Source organism: Sarcophilus harrisii, chromosome 1, assembly GCF_902635505.1.
Source record: "Sarcophilus harrisii chromosome 1, mSarHar1.11, whole genome shotgun sequence".
NCBI classification, from domain to species: Eukaryota; Metazoa; Chordata; class Mammalia; order Dasyuromorphia; family Dasyuridae; genus Sarcophilus; species Sarcophilus harrisii.
Window position 1 is genome coordinate 136,101,421 of NC_045426.1, and position 23,842 is coordinate 136,125,262.

Genomic DNA, 23,842 nt, shown 5'->3' on the forward strand with positions numbered 1-23,842 from the left:
CCAAATCTAGACCTCAACATGTGGTCTAGACCTCAACATTTGGTTCCAGACCTCAACAAGATCATACTTAGCTCTGCTCCAATCTTTCTTTTGAACTACCCAATTACTGCCAATTTAAAGTAAGATATGCATTTCCATGTTAAAAAAAACTGTCCATATTAAATTCTTTGAAATTAATCTTTGATATTAGCTCTTATATGTTAAATTTTCTATTAAGTTTCAGTTTGGTTGAAGTTCATTGAATATCTATTTTTTATTTAATATTATGTATAATTTTGCTGGATGTGATATTTTTGGCCATGGGCCTCGTTCTTTTGATTGCCAGTAATGATTCCAGGACCTGCAGTCTTATATTGTGGCTGCTGTTAAGTCTTGTGCAATTCTAATTGTAGCTCCAGCATATTCAAATTGTTTTTTCTTGTTTCTTGAAAAATTTTCTCTTCTGAGTTTTGTAAAATTTGGCAATAATATTCCTATTTGTTTACCTCAAAGGATCTCTTTGAGGTGGTGATCAGTGGATTTTAAAAATTTCTACTTTTACCTCATGTTCTATCACTCCAGGACAATTTTCTTGTTTTATTTCTTGCATTATTGTGTCAATGTTCTTTTATTTGGTTGCTGTTTTCAAGTAGCCCAATTATTCTTATATTTTCTATTTGTTTTGTTCTTTCTATTTTGTTTTGTTATTTCTTGGTCTCTTATAGTTTAACTGTCTTCTCTTTGCTCAATTATAATTTTCAAAGAATTATTATTTTTCTTTAAGAATCTATCTCCTTTTTTAGTAGCTTAACTTTTAAAAATCTTGCTTTTCTTGGATGATTTTTATTTTTAATATTTTTAGTTTTACCTCAATCTCTATCATTTGATTTTTAAATTCTTTTTGGAGTTCTTCTATAAATTCTTTCTGTCCAAAGAGCTACTTAGTGTTACTCTTTAGGGTAAAAGAGACTTTTTTTTTTAATTTCACTGTCTTCCTCTGAAGATGAAGCACGTTCTTCCCTAATCCTATGGTAAATTTCATGTGGTTGGATTCTTTCTCCTTTGTCAATTCATTTTTTTTTTTTATGAGAAGTATTAGTGTAACCATGTTTAATCCCGGGACAGGAGGATAATGTCTCTAGCATCACTTTTGCTTTCCCCTCTGTCCTGAAACCCTAAACCAAGAGCTCCTGGCTCCTGAAAGTGCTGGCAGCCAGCAGAGTTCCTGTTCTACTGCTTCTGAACACACCATGTTTTGACTCCTTTTCAACCAGGACCTGTCTCTGAAGTATAGCTGGGCCTGGTGTTCCTAATCAGCTCAGATTCACTCAGCCTTTCTAACTCAGACCCCTGACTCCACAGAGTCTGGGAGGTAAATGTTCTGGTGGTTCCTGCAGAGACTGTAGCCACATCCAGTTAACCTCAGGGTTCCCTACTTGGTGTTTGTCTGAAACTAGCCCCGAACTTCACACTAATTAATCCCCAGTTTAAGATTTTTCTTATTGTCTTCTTTGGTTGTTCCAGGAAGACTCCAGTTCTGTTCTAAGTCTTCTTTGTTTTTCTTACTGTTCTGTGTTCATCCTGAGCTGCAAATTTGTTCATTTGTGGGTGAAACCTGGAGAGCTTGAAATTTAGTGACCTATTCTGCCATCTTCCCAGTTAGGAATATCTTTACTGGTTGAGATGAGTTTTTAGTGGTCCTTTTAAGCTAATCTATGTTAAAACTGAATCTATATGATAGCATAATATATACATGTTTGGTAAAAAAAAATAACTGGTGCATGCATTTGGGAATGGCATTTGGGAATATTTTGAAGTAGACCCTTTCTCCCCTTACAAAATATTTTATTTTTCTTAAATTGAAGGTGTCTTCCAGGTTTAAAGTTTATCATAGACCTCCAAAATGGCTCTGGTCTATAGTAGAAAGGACACTATAATTGGAAAGATAGAACCTCAGTTCAAACTCCAGTTCTACTACTAATAACCTTAATACATATATAGTTATATCTTTCCATATTTAATAACCTTAGCGATGTTGGATAAATTACATTATAACTTCTTAATTTTCTCATTTTTTTTTTTTTTGCTCAGGCAATGGGGGTTAAGTGACTTACCCAGGGTCACATAGCTAGGACTTGTTAAGTGTCTGAGGCCAGATTTGAACTTAGGTCCTCCTGACTTCAGGACTGGTGCTCAATCTACTGTGCCCCCTAGCTGCCCCATCATTTGTTTTAAGAAGAGAGAATTAATTACAAAGATCTCTAAATGCTATTTTATATTAAGAAGTCATTCTTAGATTCACAGTTAAACATTTCTATTTGATGGCCAAAGTTTCTCACTGGCCCTCAGTATTAAAATCCTATGAAGCACATCTCTAAAGTATAGGGAGTAGAGGAATTTTTGAAGCTAAAAAATATAGTACAGTTTGAAAATTCATCAGTGGAGTTACTCTTACAATTGAATCTACTGTTCTGATGAAATATCAAATTATTTCATTATGCTGCAAAACAGGGATATTAAAAAGTAACCAGCATTCACTCTCTCTATAGCAGAACAGCCACATTGCCATGAACCTCCCATTGTCAGAATCTCTTTTGGTAGCCTTTTTTTTTTTTTTGGTGGGTGGTTTGGGAATTTAAATGCGTTTTCTTTAAATGAATGGAATATTTACGGTGATTTGTAGGTAGTGAGAGCAAGACATTGAAGAGCAATTACTACTTGGAAGTCAGAACAAAAGCTCAATTCTTTGTCTCTCCTACAATGTAAACAACTTACAATCAAGTTATTTAGTTGGGGGAGTCAGGAGAAAGTGTTAGTTCTATATATTTTTCTTTCTATGCGTTTATTATTTAGTTATTCACTGTATGAGATGAAACTAGAATATCAAGAGTTTCCAGGTAATCACCTTATGAAGCTTATTTTATAGATCCCTTTCATGGAGTCATAACCTTTACTCTTCATCCAAGTTATCACTAAGTCACTATTTCTTTCAAGAATTCTCTTGGCTCTATGCACTTTACTCAATGACATCCTAGTGTCTAGTATCATCATCCGCATCAATTTATTCTTGGATTATTAAAATACTAATTTATTTTTATTTCTTCCTAATCTATCCTTTATACTAATACTAAACCCAGGAACAGTGAACCACAGTGGAAAAAATTATCAATAATCTATCATTGGTCTTGTGTTATTTAATGTTTTTGGTTAATGACTTGAATGAAGATATTAATGAAACTATCATCAGATTTGTAGGTGAGAAAAAGCTGAGAGGGATAGCTTTACACAATGGGTAATAGCTGAAGAGTCAGAAATACTTTGACTTTAGTAAACTGGAGATTGTCTGCAATTTGTTAAGAGGTCATTTAGCATGATGGAGACGCTAGAGTTTAGAACATAGAAAGATCTACTGAAGGAGCTGGGAGATGTTTGGCTGAGAGAATAAAATACTTTGAGAATATTTTTTCAAATATTAGAAAGGCTCAAATATAGAAGAGGGATTAGATTTGTTCTACTTGGTTCCAGAGAGCATAAGGAGGAGCAAAGGGTTATAGCTGAAAAGAACAAATTTAGGTTTGATGTAAAGATAAACGTTTTACCAATTGGAGCCAGTAAACATTTAACATCTGGTTCTCTGGGAAGATAATGTACATGTGACATACTTTCAACTTTAATATGTTGTTTTTAACATGTTCTCTATTACTTTCTAAAGTAAACAATCAACAAAACAATAAGTCATGCCCTGATTTTTAGCTTTGCAAATTTTTTAAGTGTAAATATTCATACTGAAAATTTAACAGCTGGTTCTTCCAAGCTATTTGATCTACCTTCAATAGACCTCTAAATTTAGAGCTTTTTACAAGTCTGGTTCAGGAGCTATATGGTTCCTCCTATCTAAAGAGTTTCAAGCAAAGAATGGCCACTTTTGTAGTATATAAGACACTCTCTTATGTTTATGGGTTGAATTACCACTGAAATTGTTTCCAACTCCATAATTCTGTGGCTTTCTAGAATTGATTATATTTTGAGAAACAGCTTGAAAAAAAGAAGAGATATTGCTTATCTAGCAAGATAAAGGGAGCAGGGAGAAAGGGAAAATAATGATTAATTGTAGTGAGTATGTATTAGCAACAACTTAGTACTAAAGATCCCAGATTTAGAGTTGAAAGGAATATTAGAATTCATTCAGTCAAGTCTTCATTTTACAGATGAGTAAAATGATGCTCAGTTACATTAAGTGAATTATACCAGATCGCACACCAGACTATGATTCACAATCACCTATTCTGATTCCTAATACATTTATTTCTTCATTGTGTTACTCTGAAGGATACTTTTCCTCTTCAAACTCAAAAAAAATTCCTTTTTATTTTCTCAATTTCTTTATTTTTTTTTTACCTCTTATTCCTTCCTCTTTCTTTTTTCTTTATCCTTCCTTCTCCTATCACCTTGACCTGAAATCTTCCAAATCTGTTTGGCCAAAGATCATTTTTGTGAAGGTTTAGTTTTTTCACATACAAATTGTTTCCTTGCTGGCATACAGTGATACCCTTGTCCAGAATCCCTCAGATAAAAGTTTATTAATTAGATAATCTTCAAATTGCCATGTGAGTGGCAAAATTATGTTTTCAATAATATTTCATACATGTCTTTCAGCATCTAGAGTGAAATGCTGCTTTTGTTGGGAAAACATGAATGTAAAAGAGGCATAGCCCACTCCTGATTTCAGTCCATTGACTTCAAAGCAAGAACTGCCTGAGTGAGTATTACAAAATCAAGTCCTTTATGAGTGGTTCATGTTACATTGCATAACTGTTGGACTCATATATTTGGCCTGAATGTGGCCCAGCTGCAGGTGGGATTTCCACATCTGTACTTCTGAGAATAGTCAATATGGAGTATAAAATTTAGTAAATGGGCTACTTTTCATTTGTTTCTCATTTACTCTCTTCTTACCACTCAAATGCAGGAAAGGGATTCCTTTCCTTTTTACTTTTTTAAAACTAAGTAGAATATATATTTCTCACAAAGTTAATAATCATTAGCCAGAAGAGGGGTCCTGGAGAATAGGGATCTTTGCCTTTCCTGATCCCCCTAATTGCTAGTGCTCTCTTCCTCTCAAATGAACTTGTACATACTTATATTTTACAGGTTTTTTCCTTAGTAGGATATAAGCTTCTTGCAGGCAAAGATTGAGGATCATTCTGTTTCTTAATAAATATAGCCATGTATATCAAAGGTACTTAATACATGAATATTTTATTTTGTTACAAAGACATGTCAATTTCCATTCTCTAGCAATATTATTTTAAGATGGTATGGTATAGTAAAGATGATACTATATAACTTACAACATTTAAGTTCTAAGTATGGGCACAATACCATTGATGGTAGAAACATGACAAACTCTAAATATGCACATGTATCAGAACTACACCATAATGTTTGGATATTTGCCATCATTTGTTTTCTACACATGGCTATTCCATGGAATTATGTTGCAACAAGGACAACATTAATGCTGTCAAACTGACTCCCTTCCAGTTTTTGTGACCTTGGCTGTAGGGCTTGGTTATCTTGCCATATTGACAAAACAATCCAAGAAGGCAGCTGTTTAATGAATAGGGTAGGTCTAGATTTTTCTGCTCAAGAAGTTGAAGAGCACCACTTCTTGAGAGATCTTCACTTTGCTTTTGAACTTGTTGTCAAATGTTCACCAAACTACACTTACAACCTTCCCAAAGGGAGAGATGACCTTCTGGATTTCATCATCTAAGCTATCATTCAATACAAGTCAATGGACAATGTGCTGCCTAAGAAAAAGAAGTTAGTGATAATTTCTAGCTCATGAAGATCTGTTGCATATAAAGTTTTCTTGGCTTTTACTGGTAGTTAATCTCAAGTATCTCTAGGCTAATCATCAATCCCTCACTCTGGGGAAAACTTCCATATTGAATCATTAATAATTACACGTAAGATTCAAATACAGTTGTCAGTGAGTTATTTTTCTAGATGACAGCTCCAAGGACTTTAATGATAGTTAAGAGAATTCCTAAGTTATTAGAAACATTTCTGGACACTAGCTTCTAGGTCTTTTTATTACATATAAATAAGTTGAATAACACCAGATCCCACTTCAGTTACCCTTAGTATGGGTAATGGATCTGAGAAAACATTTATATACTCTGAAAACAGCAACTCTAACAAGATTTGTCTTAGAATATTGATGAATTCAGGAAACCCAAAATTGCTTACAAAGTACTGAAGATTTTGCTTACAAGTGGTGGCAAGTAAAAAATTCTTGAAATTTTTCCTTGTATCTTTTCTTTATCAGAGTGCATAAAAATCACACCCATCAAATTATTATCATTTTTAGTCCCAGTCAGCCAATAATAGTCAGTCAAAAAGCATTTATTTAGTACCTATATTATGCCAGGCTCTGTAATAACCAACACTTCAAGTCAAAGCAAAATGGACTCTGCCCAAATTGAAGACTGACATGAGGTCCAGGATTATTTTAAATTATTTTTATAGCTTGTATATTGTAGTGGCATTTTGAAAACAGGTTGTGAGTAATCCAGGGATATTGCCCTTTGAATTACTTTTGAGTTTTTCTTAATTTAAAAAAGAAAATGGAAGATCTTACATTTTAAGATTTCACTGTAAAATTCAAATGTTAGCATATATTATGTACTTCAGAGATTATGCCATTTTTTTGCTTATGAATACAATGGTATATATGAAGGTTTTCTTTTATTCCTTTTTTTTTATCTTTCTTCTGAGATTTTGTTGAATTGTTTCTGGGAAGCCAACTAAATGCACTAAAGACAAATGTTTTGTTTAATCATGATGCATGTTTATTAACAAATTCTCAGAATTTTTATTAAGATTAAAATGGATACTTGGAGCATTGATATGACATCTGTTTTCTAATATTATTTGGAATGATGAAATAAATTTAGTAATAGTCTCTGAAGTGTGTTCACCCATTCTATTTTTCTTTGGGGCATCTAGGTGGTACAGTAGATAGAATTCCAGTCCTGAAGTCAGGAGGACTTGAGTTCAAATCTGATCTCAAACATTTTTAACACTACCTACCTGTGTGACCCTGGGCAAGTCACTTAACCCCAATTGCCTCAGCAAAACAAACAAACAAACAAACAAAAAAACATAGAAACCCCCCCCACACACACACACACAGATTCAAATGAATCCATCTTTTTTTCCCAAGTTACACATAATTTCTAGTAATTAAATGTAAACCTAATTCTGTTTCTATCAGACTTAGTGAAAGATTTTTTGTACAATTTTTGTGACTAAATTGCCCCTAATACCATGGACAAATTTCTAACTTCCTTATTCCTGTTTTGGAACTGCACCCTCTAAGGAAAAGATGTTCCCAATTATTCACAAAGAATTTGAGGCTTATACACAAGAATAGAAGATTAAATATCACAAAAGAAATAACTGAAAATAAGCTATATGCTACCTCAAATCTAGTATTTTCACTGTAGTCATCATTGGCTTTCAGGATGCCTATTTTCTGACAAGGCAATTGGGGTTAAGTGACTTTGCCAGTATCACACAGATAGGAAGAATTAAGTGTCTGAGGTGAATCTGAACTGAAGCTAGGACCCTATCTGTGGATACTTTTAAGAGATATTTTCAATATATAGCAAAGCAAGAGTCACAACAATGAGACTATTAGTGATATGTTGAGATATCACTCAATTAGAATTATACTGGTATACACATATTCACTAACAATAATGGTAATCAATTCTCATGGAAACTTCATGACTAATTTATATCAATGTGAATTCCTTTTTTCTTTTTTTCTTTCTTATACAAATCAATGAATCTGATGCAAATATAATTTCAATTAAAGGCATAAATATAACATATGACCATAGTTTTAGACTCACTTAGAGGCAGATTCCACCTTAAACGGCCTTCAATTAAAAAAATGAATTATTCACAAATTTGCATGTCATCCTTATTCAGGAGCCATGCTAATTTTCTCTGAATTGTTCCAATTTTTGTATATGTGGGGCCAAAGCAAACACTAGATATTAATATTCTATATGATTCGTATTCCTACCCAGAAGGCCTCCTATCTGGAAACATGCAAATCAGACAAATTTATAACTCTCATATCATCATATGTATCATCATATGTATCATCATAAAGTATCATCATAAAACATAAAGCAAGCAGAATACAGAAAAGATACTTGAGCCTAATAATATCATCTTTTTTGATATTCCAGGAATCTACATAGTTCCACACTTGTAACACTGCCACAGGCAGTCTTGCAATGATTGGAAAATAACTTGGGTTGCTAAGGGGCCAAATAATACTCCCCTCTCCCCTCCCCAATGATGAGTACCAATTTCTGCAGGGACCAATAGCATCATCCAAAGGTTAAAGCTTCAAGAAGGGAATTAATTTAAGTTCTCTCTAGAGAATCAATTCCCTTCATCCCTAGAGATACACAGTTCATATGATTCATAGTATCAGTGAATTGAAAGGTATGAGTTTACTTTTTTACCTATTTATTTTATTCCTATCCTATTCTACTTCCTTCGAGGTCTAGATTAAACCATCTGTGCCTCATGCTATGAGGGGAAAAGAAGATCTGGTAACTACTACAGACAATCATGCAAATACACCTGTCCCCATTTCACTCAATACATACATTAATATAGATATATGAATGGGGAATAGGAAACAAGAAGTTACTGACATATGGACCTTGCAAGTGAAAAATTTCTCTACCAAAGCAGAATGCAGCATTATACATTCTCTCCAAATTATATTTTAGACAGTTGCTTAGGACATGGAGAATTGTATGGCTCAGGTTCATACAATCAATATGTATCAGAAGTTGGGCTTGAACCTAGATCTTTCTGGCTTTGAGATTGTCTCTGTTACACACTTCTTCTTCCTATATGAATATTCTCCCTCTCTGTGTGTGTGTGTGTGTGTATATATATATATATATATATATATATATATATATATATATACACAGAATTTGATGGGAAACTTCTGTGAACTTATAAAGAGTTGAAGTAAGCAGACCCAGGTAGGGGAGGTGGAATATATACTCCCATCAAATTCTGAATTCATTTATTTATAATTTTTTACACCTCAATAAAATTCCATGATATTCATATACTACAATTTATTTAGCCATTTCACAGTTGAGGAGTATGCACTTTGTTTCCAGTTATTTGCTATTGCAAAAGTGCTCTTATAAATATCTTTTTTAATAGCTTTTTATTGATAGAACATATGCATGGGCAATTTCTCAATATTGACATCTTGCAAAAACTTCTGTTCCAACTTTTCCTCTCCTTCCCTCCACCCCCTTCCCTACATGGCAGGTAATCCAATACATGTTAAATATGTTAAAGTATATGTTAAATACAATATATGTATATATATTTCTACAGTTATCTTGTTGCACAAGAAAAATCAGATTTGGAAAGAAGGTAAAAATAACCTGAGAAGAATGCAAGTAAACGAAATTGCAAGCAAACAATAACAGAAAGAGTGAAAAATGCTATGTTGTGGTCCACACTCATTTCCCAGTGTTTTTCACTGGGTGTAGCTGGTTCTGTTCATTACTGATCAACTGGAACTGATTTGGATCCTCGCATTGTTGAAGAGAGTCACTTCCATCAGAATTGATCCTTATATAGTATTGTTGCTGCAGTGTATAATGATCTCCTGGTTCTGCTCATTTTACTTAGCATCAGTTCGTGTAAGTCTCTCCAAGCCTCTCTGTATTCATCCTGCTGGTCATTTCTTGCAAAACAATAATATTCCATAACATTCGTATAGCACAATTTACTCAGCCATTCTCCAATTGATGGGCATCCATTCAATTTCCAGTTTCTAGCCACTACAAACAGGGCTGCCACAAACATTTTTGCACATACAGGTCCCTTTTCCTTCTTTAATATCTCTTTGGGATATATGACTAGTAGTAACACTGCTGGATCAAAGGGTATTCACAATTTTATAACTTTTTGAGTATAGTTCCAAATTGCTCTCCAGAACGTTTGGATCCCTTCACAACTCCACTAACAATGCATCAGTGTCCCAGTTTTCCTACCTCCCCTCCAACATTCATCATTATATTTTCCTGTCATCTTAGCCAATATGAGAGGTATGGAGTGGTATCTCAGAATTGTCTTAATTTGCATTTCTCTAATCTATACTGATTTGAAGCACCTTTTCTTATGACTAGAAAGCGTTTCGTTTTCTTCATCTGAAAATTGTCTGTTCATATTCTTTGACTATTTATCAATTGGAACATGGCTTGATTTCCTATAAGTTAGAGTCTATTCTCTATATAATTTGGAAATGAGACTTTTGTCAGAACCTTTAACTGTAAAAATGTTTTCCCAGTGTATTGCTTCTCTTCTAATCTTGTCTGCATTAGTTTTATTTGTACAAAAGCTTTTTAACTTTATATAATCAAAAATTTCCTATTTTGTGATCATAATATTCTCTAGTTCTTCTTTGGTAACAAATTCCTTCCTCCTCCACAGGGCTGAGAGGTAAATATCCTATGTTCTTCTAATTTATTTATAATTTCATTCTTTATGCCTAGATCATGAACCCATTTTGATCTTATCTTGGTGTACAGTGTTAAGTGTGGGTCCATGCCTAGTTTCCAATTTTCCCAGCAGTTTTTGTCAAATAGTGAATTCTTATCCCAAAAGTTGGGGTCTTTACACTAGATTGCTATAGTTATTGATTATTTTGTCCTGTAAACCTAACCTATTCCACTAATCTACTTCTTAGCCAATACCAAAAGGTGTTTGTGACTGCTGCTTTATAATATAGTGTTAGATTAGGTACAGCTAGGCCACCTTCATTTGATTTTTTTTCATTAGTTCTCTTGAAATTCTTAACTTTTTGTTCTTTCAGATGAATTTTGTTGTTATTTTTTTCTAGGTAATTAAAATAGTTTCTTGGGAGTCTGATTGGTATAGCATTAAATAAATAGATTAGTTTAGGTAGTATCATCATCTTTAGTATATTCACTTGACCTATCCAAGAGCACTTAATATTTTTCCAATTGTTTAGATTTGACTTTGAAGTTTTTTGTAGTTTTGCTCATATAGTTGCTGATTTTCCCTTAGCAGATAGAGTCCCAAATATTTTATACTATCAACAGTTATTTTAAATGGAATTTCTCTTTGTATCTCTTTCTGTTGGATTTTGTTGATAGTGTATAAAAATGCTGATGATTTATGTGGATTTATTTTGTTTACTGCAATATTTCTAAAGTTGTGGATTATTTCTAATAGCTTTTAAGTAGATTCTCTGGGGTTCTCTAAATGTACTATCATATCATCTGCAAAGAGTGATAATTTGGTTTCCTCATTACCTACTCTAATTCCTTTAATCTCTTTTTCATCTCTTATTGCCAAAGCTAGCATTTCTAATACAATATTGAATAGTAATGGTGATAGTGGTCAACCTTGTTTCACTCCTGATCTTATTGGGAATGGTCCAGTTTATCCCCGTTACATATGATGCTTATTGCTGTTTTAAATAGATGCCACTGACTACTTTAAGGAAACGTTTATTTATTCCTATACTCTCTAGTGTTTTTTTTTTTTTTAATAGGAATGGGTGTTGGATTTTATCAAATGCTTTTTCTGCACATATTGAGATGATCATAAAGTTTTTGTTAATTTGGTTATTGATATAGTTAATTATGCTAATAGTTTTCCTGGTATTGAACCAGTCCTGTATTCCTGGTATAAATCCTACTTGGTCATGGTATATTATCCTGGGGATGCTTTTCTGTAATCTTTTTGCTAATATTTTATTTAAGAAAATTATCAATATTCATTAGGGAGATTGGTGTATAATTTTCTTTCTCTGTTTTTGTCCTACCTGGTTTAGGTATCAGTAACATGTCTGTGTCATTAAAGGAATTTGGTAGGACTCCTTCTTGCCCTTTTTTTGTAATAGTTTATATTATTGGAGTTAATTGTTCTTTAAATGTTTGGTAGAATTCACATGTAAATCCATCTAGTCCTGGGAATTTGTTCTTAAGGAGTTAATTAATAGCTTGTTCTATTTCTTTTTCTAAAATAGGACTATTTAACCAATTTACTTCTTCCTCTATTAATCTGGGCAACCTATATTTTTGACATTATTCATCCATTTCATTTGTTATCAAATTTATTGTCATGAAGGTGGGCAAAGTAACTCCTAATCTCCTTTTCATTAGTGGAATGTTCTCCCTTTTCTTTTTTTAAGACTAACAATTTACCTCTTTCCTTTTTCTAATTAAATTTACCAAAGGTTTATCTATTTTGTTAGTTTTTTTCATAGAACCAACTCTTAGTTTTATTTATTAATTCAATAGTTTTTTTTTACTTTCAATTTTATTAATCTCATCTTTTAATTTTAGAATTTTCAAGTTAAGTATTTGATTGGGAGTTTTAAATTTGCTCTTTTTCTAGCTTTTTTAGTTGCAAGCCTAATTCATTGATTTTCTCTTTCTCTGTTTTATTCAAGTAAGTCTTTAGAGATATAAAGTTTCCCCTTATTACTGCTTTGGCTCCATCCCACACACTTTTGTATGTTGTCTCATTATTGTCATTCTCTTGGGTGAAATATTTAATTGTGTATATGATTTGCTGTTTTACTCATTAATTCTTTAGGATGAGATTATTTATTTTCCAATTATTTTTTGGTCTATTTTCCCCTGACTTTTTATTGAATGTAATTTTTATTGCATTGTGATCTGAAAAGGATGGATTTAGTATTTCTGCCTTTCTGCATTTTGAATTTGAGGTCTTTATGTCCTAATAAATGGCCATTTTTGTATAGGTTTCATGAACTGTCAAGAAGAAAGTGCTCTCTTCTGTCTTTCTGTCTTTCCATCTCCATTTAGTTTTCTCCAAAGATCTATCATACCTAACTTTTCTAGTGTTCTATTTACCTCTTTAACTTCTGTCTTATTTATTTTGTGGTTTGATTTTTCTAGTTTTGATAGTGCAATGTTGTGACCTCCCACTATTATAGTTTTGCTGTCTATTTCTTCTTGCAGCTCTCTTAACATCTCCTTTAGGAATTTAAATACTATACCACTTGGTGCATAAATGTTTAGGATTGATAATGCTTAATTATCTATGCTACCCTTTAGCAAGATATAGTGTGATGATAGCATGTCCTTCTTTATCTCTTTTAATTAGATCAATTTTTGCTTTTGCTTGATCTGAGATCAAGATAACTACCCTGCTTTTTTTTGACTTTACCTGAAGCATAGCAAATTCTGCTCCAGCCTTTTACCTTTGCTTGGTATATATCACCCTGCTTCAAGTGTGTTTCCTGTAAACAATATATTGTAGGATTCTGGCTTTTAATCCAGTCTGCTATCTGCCTCTGCTTTATGGGAGAGTTTACCCCATTCACATTTATTGTTAAAACTACTAATTCTGTATTTCCTGCTATCTTATTATCCTTAGATTATGCTTTTCTTTTTCCTTTCCTCCTTACCCTCTCCCCAGTATTTAACTTATGAGCACCACTTACTTCATGCAGCCTTCTCTCTTTAGAGTTCCTCCCTCCCCCTTAGAGTCCCTCCCCTTTTCTTAAATGTTTCTTTTACTATTTTCTGTATTCCCTTCTATTTATCCTATCCCTTCCCTTTTCCCTTTCCCCCTCCCACTTTTCAATGAAGTGGGAGAAGTTTCTCTGTAAATGAAATATGTCTAATATTTTCTCTTTGAGCCAATTCGGATGAGAGTAAGATTCACACTATGTTCATCCCCCTCAGATATAATAGGTTTCTTTTGCCTCTTTATGAGATGTAGTACCCTCACTTTACCCTTTTTCTGGTACAATTTCCTTTCTACCTCTAGTTTCTTTTTTATATTACAACTGCAAAATGGGTTCTTTATGTGTACCCATAACAGAAATGCAGTTCTCAAGAGTTCTTTTTACCTTTTTATGCTTCTCTTGAGTCTTATATTTGGAGGTCAATTTTTTTTTTTTTTTTTTTTTTTTTTTTTGTTTAGCTCTGTTTTTTCATCAGAAATAAATGGAATTCATCTATTTCATTGAATGTCCATATTCTTCCCTGGGAGAAAATGCTCAGTTTGGCTAGGTAAATTATTCTTAGCTGCTCACCAAGTTCCTTTACCTTTTGGAATATCAGATTCCAGGCCCTTCAATCCTTTAATGTGGACACTGATAGATCCTGAGTAATCCTTATTGTGACTCCTCAGTATTTGAATTTTTTTCTGGCTGCTTGTAGTATTTTTCCCTTGGTCTGATAGTTCTGGAATTTAGCCACAATATTTCTTGGAGTTTTAATTTTGGGACCTCTTTTAGTAGATGATTGATGAATTCTTTCAATGGCTATTTTTTACCTTCTTATTCTATGACCTCTGGGCAGTTCTCTTTGATGGTTTCCTGAAAAATAGTGTCTAGGTTCTTTTTTTATCATGATTTTTGGGGGTCCAATAATTTTTAGATTCTCTCTCCTAGATCTATTTTCCAGGTCTGTTGTTTTCCCAAGTAGGTATTTAACATTTTTTTATTTTTTCATTTTTTTAGTTTTGCTTGATTGATTCTTGATGTCTCCTTGAGTCATTCATTTCCATTTGTTTAATTCTGACTTTTAATAAATTATTTCCTTCATTTACTTTTTTATTTCTTTTTGTATTTGTACAATTGAGTTTTTAAATGAGTTATTTTTTCTATGGAATTTTTTTCCATCTCGCCAATTTTATTTTTAAGGAGTTATTTTCTTTTTCCAATTCACAAATTCTGTTTTTCAGGGTCTTGCTTTCTTTTTCCACTCTATCTTTTAATTAATTATATACCTTTTCTAAAATTATCTTGCAAAGCTTTCCTTTCCTTTTCCCATTTTTTCTTCTAGCTCTTTTTAAAGATCTTTTTAAAATTTCTTCTATGAGAGCCTTATGTGATGGGGATCAGATTATATCCACCTGTGGGTTTTCATCTAGAGACAAACTGTTTTTAGTGTCCTCAGGTTTGAAATCTGCTGTCTTTCAGTATAGAAGCTGTTTATAGTTAGAGCCCACTTTGTCTTTTTACTTATTAAAACAAAAACAAACAAACAAACAAAAAACAATGCTTTGTTCTGCTTATGGGGCAGTGAGGTATTTCCAAGCTGTCTCTACAGACAACAGGAAGTGGGAGTGAAGCAGCAGTGGTGGTGCTGGGATTAGTGGTTGAGTGCTGAGATTGTGCTGAGTCCCTCTCAGTGCTGGGTGAGTGTGGTCAGGTCCCGAGAAACTCTAGCATTTTGGGGTTATAGTCTTTGCCCTCTGTGTTTATGGTTCTCTACTGATCTACTTGATTACTGCCAGGGCAGAGTAGCCAACACTATGGTACAGTTTTCCCTCCAGATTTTCTGCTGGTGGAGACCCACCCCCCCGCACCTCCCTCTGGTCTCTCAGTGCAACTGTTCTCCATACTCTCACTGCCTATCTGCCTGAGTCTGTGCCTGGCCTAGCCCCATTCAGTACCCATACAGTTAGTGAAAACAGACCTTTTCTGGTGAATTTCAAGATTATCTTCTACTGGTAATGTGTTGTATTCCTAATATTCATGGGTTCTGACAGCCAAGCACTAATTCAGAAGCTGAGTTTCATAAAATATTTTGAGTGTAGAGGAAAGCTCAGAAAGACATGTGTGTCCTCTCTACCATCTTGGTTTCCTCTTATGAACATCTTAATACATATGTACTAAATATAGAAATTTACTTTCTGTCTTTAACTTCACCATAATATAAGACCAACAATAGGATCTCTAAGAATATCTATATATCTATATATCTGAAAGATATAGATATAATAATTTTTCTCATATGATTACAAACTTGTTTCCCAGAATGGTTGAAACATTTATTCTAATATACAACTCTACTGACAATATCAGCGAATAATTGAACACCTTATCCATTGTATAAATGCCACTATTCACAAGATCAAAAAAATAGAGTGGCAGAGAATTACATAGTGACCTACCTAAAAATCATCATGATGAGTAGTTTGCCACAGAGAAGCTGTGTTCCTTTGTACTCTAATACCACAAGAAGTACCAGATCAGAAATGCTTCAGAGTGAGTAGCTCAAGTCAACCTGAGAATTAAGAATTCAAACATAATCCTGGTGATGAACCTGGAGAAATTCAATACCAGATTAACATGAGGAAAACAATATTTTGGGGGTCAATAATACTCTGAAACACCATCTACTAAGTCATATAAGGATTGTGGTTTGTGGATATGAAAGGAAGAATATCACTTAAATCAGAATCTTTTAAGACTGATATATAGTTCAGAGTTAAACACAAGTTTTATAAAATATTTTACATATCTTATCTAACTTGATCCTCACAGCAACCTTGTATGATATTTGCTGTTATCTGTATTTTGCAGATATGGAGATTGAGGTTGAGACAAGATTGAGTCATTTGCCTAGGGATGCAAAATAAGTGTCAGATAGGATATGAATTCAAAACTTTCAGGTCTTTTTTGGGGGTATCCCTACTACTTAGCAAAGTATCAGAACATAGTAAAGGATTAATGAATGTTTATTGATATGCTAATAGATTCCCTACTCCAAGGTCATTATTCTAGTCACATTAAGCCACCTAATTGTCTAAATAATTGAGGTTGGTAGAGAAAGGAGAATAACTATTCACAGAAGTGTGCCATCTTATTTTTAAAGGCAAAATTAAATTAAGATTCAAGTTGTGCAATTGTGCTTAATTTCAAAATGAATTTTAAGAAATTCTGAATCTTTTCTGGATAGACTAAAAGTTGATCTGAATTGAAGAAGATGCAACTATAAATGGAAAGTCTTATTCTTAATCTCAAAAATTCAATTTAGGAAGGACCAGGTAAAAGAGGCATGGCTAGAAAGTAGTTCTTTTGATTAAGACTCAATAGTATGTCAATAGTACAATATGGCTTCCTGAAGAAAGAATAAATATACAGAACCAAGAAGTATGCTGAGAATTCCACTGGAATTCCCCTGACTTGACCATATATGAAGTATTGTGTTCAATTCTTGACACTGTAGTTTAGGGGGGCAGAAACAGGTAATGTAGGAACCAGAGCAGTGCAACCAAGATAGTTAAGATCTTGTGGTCATACAATTTGAACAGCCGTATGGCCTTAGAATTAGATTTAGAACTAGAAAAGACCCTATAGACTATCTAATGATGGTGAATACCTTCATTTTATAGATGAAGAAACCACAATTCAGAGGTTAAGTGACATTTTAGGTCATGCAATAAGTTAGAGGGGCAGAGTTCTTTCCATTTTATCAAGTTGCCTCCTTAATTATAGAAATTTGAGGTGTTTAGCCTTAAGAGAAAGTATATGTGATATGCTTTCTTTTCTTTAAACAAATATAATCTCATTTGATCCTTTCAAAACCCTGGGAAATAGGTACTATTATTATCTTTATTTTATAGTTTAGGAAACTGAGGCAAACATAGTTTAGGTAACCTGCTTAGATAAATGCTTAGTTATACAGCTAGTAAGCATCTGAAATCACATTTGAAGTCCGGTCTTCCTGTAGATGAGGGTTCTTCTGTTTGAGTCTAGAAGCAAAACTAGGAGTAATGAAGATTCACAAGGGCCAATTTCATTCTGATAAAAGGAAAATTTCCCAAACCAAAATGAGTTCCCTCAGGCAGGATTGCTCTTTCCCTTGCTAGAGATCTTTTAAAAAAGTCAGATGACCATGTGTTGAGCAGGTTGAAGCATAGGAATGGGTTGGACTAAATAGCCTCTGAGATGTCTTCTAATTCTTAGATTCTAAGATATACACAGAAGTATCCCATTTTATTCACTAAGTTTAAAAGGACTGAAACACATATCAACCCAGTCCCTAAATTTTTATATTCAATATAGTTTGGTTCAATATTGTGGTAAATAAATGAAGTTGCATAATAAAACCAGTTTTAACTGGTGAGAATTTATTATTAAAATTTCAGTGTAAACACTTACACCTTAGAAATAAGGGAATACTACAAAGCAGAGCTTGATTTATTTCTCTGTTGATTGTATAAAAAGGAAATGATGGAAAATGATAATGCAGATTAAATTTAAGAGTGTATAATTTTTTTGAGAACTTGTCATTAAATATTTACTGGTAACCCCTTAAATAAATGTACACTTCTATATGATTTTCTACATTTTGAATATGTTTTGTTCTTAGAAAATGTCTCTCATAAAATATAATATTCACAGCAGAATAAATAGTACATTAGAATGAAGCCAGGAGTATAGCTCCAGTATTTCTCAGCTATGAAGCAAATTGTTCTAGCAGGATACAATTACACTAATCCTAGATCTATCATATCAGGATATGAAATAGAACATTATGTGCTTAAAATGATAAAAGAGCATAAAATCCTTTTTGTTCTGATGAATTGAATGTGTCCATTTTGAAGGAGCCTTTGCACCCTGGTCTAATCTTTTACATTTGAGATTAATACCAAAATAATTAACTGTGGGCTCAGAGATTAGAGCAAAATTTTGAGAACAACAATATGGTGGACACTTAGGTCATCTGGGCAGAAAAAATTTTGAGTTCTGAGGAACTGGTGGGATACTTATAATATTTAAAACTCAAAGGGATTTTAGCCTATCTTTCATTTAGTTCATTCATTCTTCATTTACAGTTGAACAATTGAGATCCCGAAAGATTTTGAGTTAATCAAGTTCGAGAGCTATTAAGTAGCATGTAACTAAGCATTGGGTTTTCACTTGGTGAATGAAGGTCCAAGTTATCCTGAAGTTCCTTTGTGCATTATTTTTCCTCCTATGTAATATAACATTCTTGCCAAAGTATCTTCCAGAAATTATATAATAATAATAACAATCACAATCATAATCATAATGAAAACAAGAGTGATATCATATGGAGTTTTTTTCTGTATTTAAAGACAAAATCACTTGACAACCATCAGTTGATCACCTATTCTGAAGGCTTCCCCATACCACTAATTATATTCCTTTGTCACATGTCTTTGTGGCCAAAAGAACATGTCTATTAGAAAATTGTTGAGGAGTCAGGCTAGGTCCCACATATCATATGGTGTAGTTCTTTTTAACATGAGAGTAATTTATTTCTAGAGTCACAGAAGTTCCTATAAACATCACACCTCAGTTTCATCACCTCATTCAGCTATGGGCCACTGGTAACCTGGTGGGATGATCTTCGAATGTTCTTATTCAAATGCCAAATTCTCTATGAAGTATCACTGATGGAGATAGGATAGGATAGTTGAAAGATAGATGGATCTCCATCAATACTTTCTTCTAGAGGTTTTATTCTTTTAAAAATTTCTTGTTATATTTATAGTCCTTGTAGTTCTTATGGGGAAAAGAGTGTATGTGCATATGTGTATATACATGTATATATGCATATGTGGGTGTTTGTGTATGTATACATTCTTTCCCCTCTCCTTTGAATCATTGCTTATAGTACTTACTCCTTTTTGGAACTCTTTGGAGCTATACTGTTTTTTTTTTTTTAACACCTCTGATGTTTTCTTTGGTTTACTCATCTCTTCAACTATAGTTCTTAGATTGGGGTTTTGTGCCAGGGCTAGGCTCTGCCCTTTCTTGAACTTTTGGGTGATGTGATTGGTCCTATTTGGTATTATCTTGGTAGTTCCTGACATTCACCCACTGGCATTCAGCTCCTATCTTTATGGTTCAGAGTTTTGGATTTTCAGGTCTATGGTACTTATGGTGCTTATCTTCAGAGAAATGGAAAGAACTTTAGAATCCCCTGAGTTGTCCTATTTTAAGCCTAGGGCTTTTATTTTTTTAACTACCATGGAGGTTTCAGATGTCCCTTGGTCTTTCCCAGGGGACTCTATTCTTGTTCACTCTAGATACTGAATTTTGCAGGTTACATGAGTATTTGATTTGTTGAGTTGTGAATCTGGGCTTATTGGTCTATACTTATATTGAGTTTTGTTGACAATCCACTTTTCTATTACTTAGAGGCTTCTGGCTAACTTTCTTTTTTTGTAATGCAGCTCTGAAATGGAAGGACTAATTAACTATATAGCATCTCATTGCATTTTTTGATCATTATTTGACCTGGTACACATTTCAGATTTTTGCAAGAGCAAATATTTGAAACCTGGGTAGCCTGTTCCATTTAGGTTGTCATCTCAGACAGAAGTGCATTCATAATTCTTACACTGCAATATTATTCTATTATGTTCCTTCCATAGTCTATTCTCCAAGTGATAGGATTCACTTTGTTTCCAGATTTTGCTACCATAAAAAAGTTATGCATATAATTTTTGCTCAGGTGATTCATTTGACTCTCATAGACTCCCAGATGTGTAGTATAATACTAAGCAGAATATCAGATACTTTTTAAAAAAAAAAAGATTGATCACAACTCTAAGATCCTTTCACTAATTTTCTGTCAATTACTTCAAAGCTAAAAATGTATATTATAAAATCTTAGATTTGGAAGGGATTTAAAAGACCCTCTAGTTAATTTCCCTTATTTTACAAAGAAATCAAACTGAATTTAAGAGGACTGGACTGATTTGGAGTTAGAGGACTGGACAAATTCACTCATTGTCAGATAGCTAATTAGAGAGAGAACTAATGCTAGAATCTACACTATGGGCTTCAAGTCAATATTATTTGAAGAAATTATTCCTTCTTTAAGTGTAACATCTTGGGAAATATTGATGAGGCTATTTAGCAGCACAGCTAGCATGTTGGATATATACATTGCATGACAAAATACGTAACACGAGATGTATTTGTCTTTGGAACATTGACAGAACAAAGCAAAGGAATCAAACAATGAACATTATTCATTCATTATCTTATTGAGCTGGGCACTAGTAGTCAGAAACATCGTGGATTACTTAAATTTCAATGAAAACTCTAAATATTGGCAACTATTAGGGAGTACAGTTGGCCATTAGACACAAAGCAATCTGAGCTGGAAGGACATCTGATATGGTATAACTATAACTATTTCCCATCTTTTCCCTTACTTAATGATTTTCACCATTTAATATTCAAAATTTTAAGTCTTGGCTCAGAGAACATTTTATGTTCTGGATTCTTTCCCTACTAAGTAAATTTTCTTGTTGTCTTAACGATGAAGGAAGTATGCCTTCTGGTAAAACTGAACAATAAGCTAATAATAAAACAGTGAGTTCTTTAGATTAGAAGTATAAACATTAAGGAAGAATCCATAGAAAAATCTAGCCTTACCTAAGAGAAAATGGAACATTCATTATACAGAGTAAGAAAGATATAAAAGCAGAACATCCCAAATGTCTATATGTACAAAAGCAACATCTTTTTAAGATGGGGAAGACATGTGCTCTCTACCTTCTGTACTCTGTCATGGATGGGATGATCTTAAGGCACAAAATAGAAGAGAAATTATTGAGCTACTAAAATAATTTATATAAATTGATAGAACCAAATCATCTTTACTTAATGATGGAAAATACAGTAGAAAACACTGCTTGCTTCCAACTTTGGACCTTCATTTATATTTGTTCTCTTGGTTTGGAATATCTGGTCTCTCATTTTATTATCTCAAAATACTACCCATTATTAAGTTCAGTTTAAATCTCACTTCTCCTATGAATCTTTTAGGCCTCATTTATCTCTCTCTCTTCTCAGACTCTTATAGCACTTATAGCCCCAGCATTATAACTCTTAATTAATATATACATATATATTATATTATATTACATTGCATTGTATTGTAATTTAACATATTAATTATATTATATCATATCGTATCACATCACATTGCATTGCATCACATCACATCGTATTGTATCATACCATATCATATTATATCATATTATATACACATATACACACATATGCGTTGTCCACAAAATAGTTTCATATGCATTCTCCTCAATTAGAATAAAAGCAACTCAAAGGAAAGTTCATTCTTTAGCTTAGATACAGCATATAATAATGTTGAATACATGATGATGCTTAATATTTTGTGGCTAATTGACTGAAGGAAATAAGTGAATTCCCAGAATAGTCATCATTAAACTGTCTAAAAAGTTTATCTGTATATGCTTTTAAAGCAATTAAATGAAGTAGAAGTGATTTTTGAAATTAGATAAAAGGTATGATATTAATAATAACTTTGCATGGTTAGACCTTTAGTCCATCCTGTATAGAATTTGGTAAAAAATGAACTTTATAATGAAATATTATTATGATTTAGTATCATAGCAGAGATTGTAGTACTAGGGCACAGATAGGTAAGAAAATTATTTACATATTGGAATCTTTCTTATCCACTCTTAAAGAGAGAATTGAAACCTTTTTTTTTTTAAATTAAAATAGTATTTTATTTTCCCCTTAATTACATGTCAATACAAATTTTAGCATTCATTTTTACAAGATTTTAAGTTTCATTTTTTTCCTCTCCTTCCTTCCCTTCCCTTTCCTCTTCCAAAGAAGGTAGGCAATTTGATATAACTTATACATGTGCTATCATGTAAAACATATTTTCATATTAGTCACAGTTGTGAAAGAAGAAAAAGATCAAAAGAAAAGAAAACATGATGAAGATAAAATAAGTACAGAAAAATGCTTTGATCTGCATCCAGAGTCTATCAGTTCTTTTTGTGGTTCTGGATAGCATTTTCCCTCACAAGTTCATTGTTCTTGTTTTGGATCAGTGTGTTGCTGAGAAGAGCTGAGTCAGTCCCAGCTGGTCATCACATAATGTTGCTGGTACTGTGCATGATGCTTTCTTTATTCTGTTCATTTCACTTTGCATCAGTTCATACAAGTCTTATAAGGTTTTTGTGAAATCCACCTGTTCATCATTGAAATCTTTTCTTTATGATAATTAGAGTCTTGTCTCAGAAACAAACAAGCTGACCTCATGAGATCTTGCTATAAGGTAAACTACTAGAATTTTCCATAAAAGTTAAAAAATCTCAGTTTTTGAAGATTTGAGTATAATTTAATGGACTTTCAAAAGGGGTTTTAATAAGTTTCCTTAAGTTTTTGAAAGTAGTGGTTGGTGGCCACAAGGACAAGGAATAAAAATTGTATCATAGATTTTTTTTTCTATTTATGAAATAGAAGGTGAAGGGTAGAAATGGCTGTTTTCAAGTGGAAAAAAGGCTAATATGATTATACTTGGGTGAGATAATAAGAAGCTGAAAAATCCAATGTACTAATAAGAATAAACCAAAGATAAATAGCAAAGGAGTAGGATTAGTTAGTGACACATTAGTTAACAAAAATTAAAAGAAATGCTAAAGGGAAATTTTAAACTGGTAATTGATCAAATAGCAAATGAAATTCAACTATGATACCAAGGACGGGAAACTGGAAAAATTTAGATGGTTTGTACATACTGATAGATTTTTAATGCTTCATACCCTCTTAGGATAAACATCTGTGTATTATAATCACTTTAATAAAAGCATATATTCCACAAATGCGTTAATGAAATGAATTAGATGATAATTTGTTAATAAAAGCAAGATAGAAAAATCTAAATCATAGCTCTTTAATATATTAAAATATCTTTTGGTCATGTATAGCATTTACATTTTTTCTAGAAATTCATTTCAATTCAATAGACATGTTGAATCCACTGTGCATAAGGCATTGGAGTGTCATCAGGGGAGGATAAAAAGACAAAAACAAAATAGCTTCTATATTCCTAGAAAATACGTTCTACTGTGAGGGAAGGGAGCAATTTTATACACACATATGCACATACATACATATATACCACATAAATATATGTATATAGAGATATGTATATAGGGATGGGCAAAGAGA

The 23,842-nt window shown here is 32.9% G+C and overlaps 1 non-coding gene across 1 annotated transcript; it reads right to left on the reverse strand.

The window, feature by feature from the left end:
* Positions 1 to 7,938: 7,938 nt before the first annotated feature.
* Positions 7,939 to 8,043, reverse strand: LOC111719056. The gene has a single exon (XR_002769359.1). It is a non-coding gene; the product is annotated as a U6 spliceosomal RNA (small nuclear RNA).
* Between the last annotated feature and the right edge of the window lie 15,799 nt (positions 8,044 to 23,842).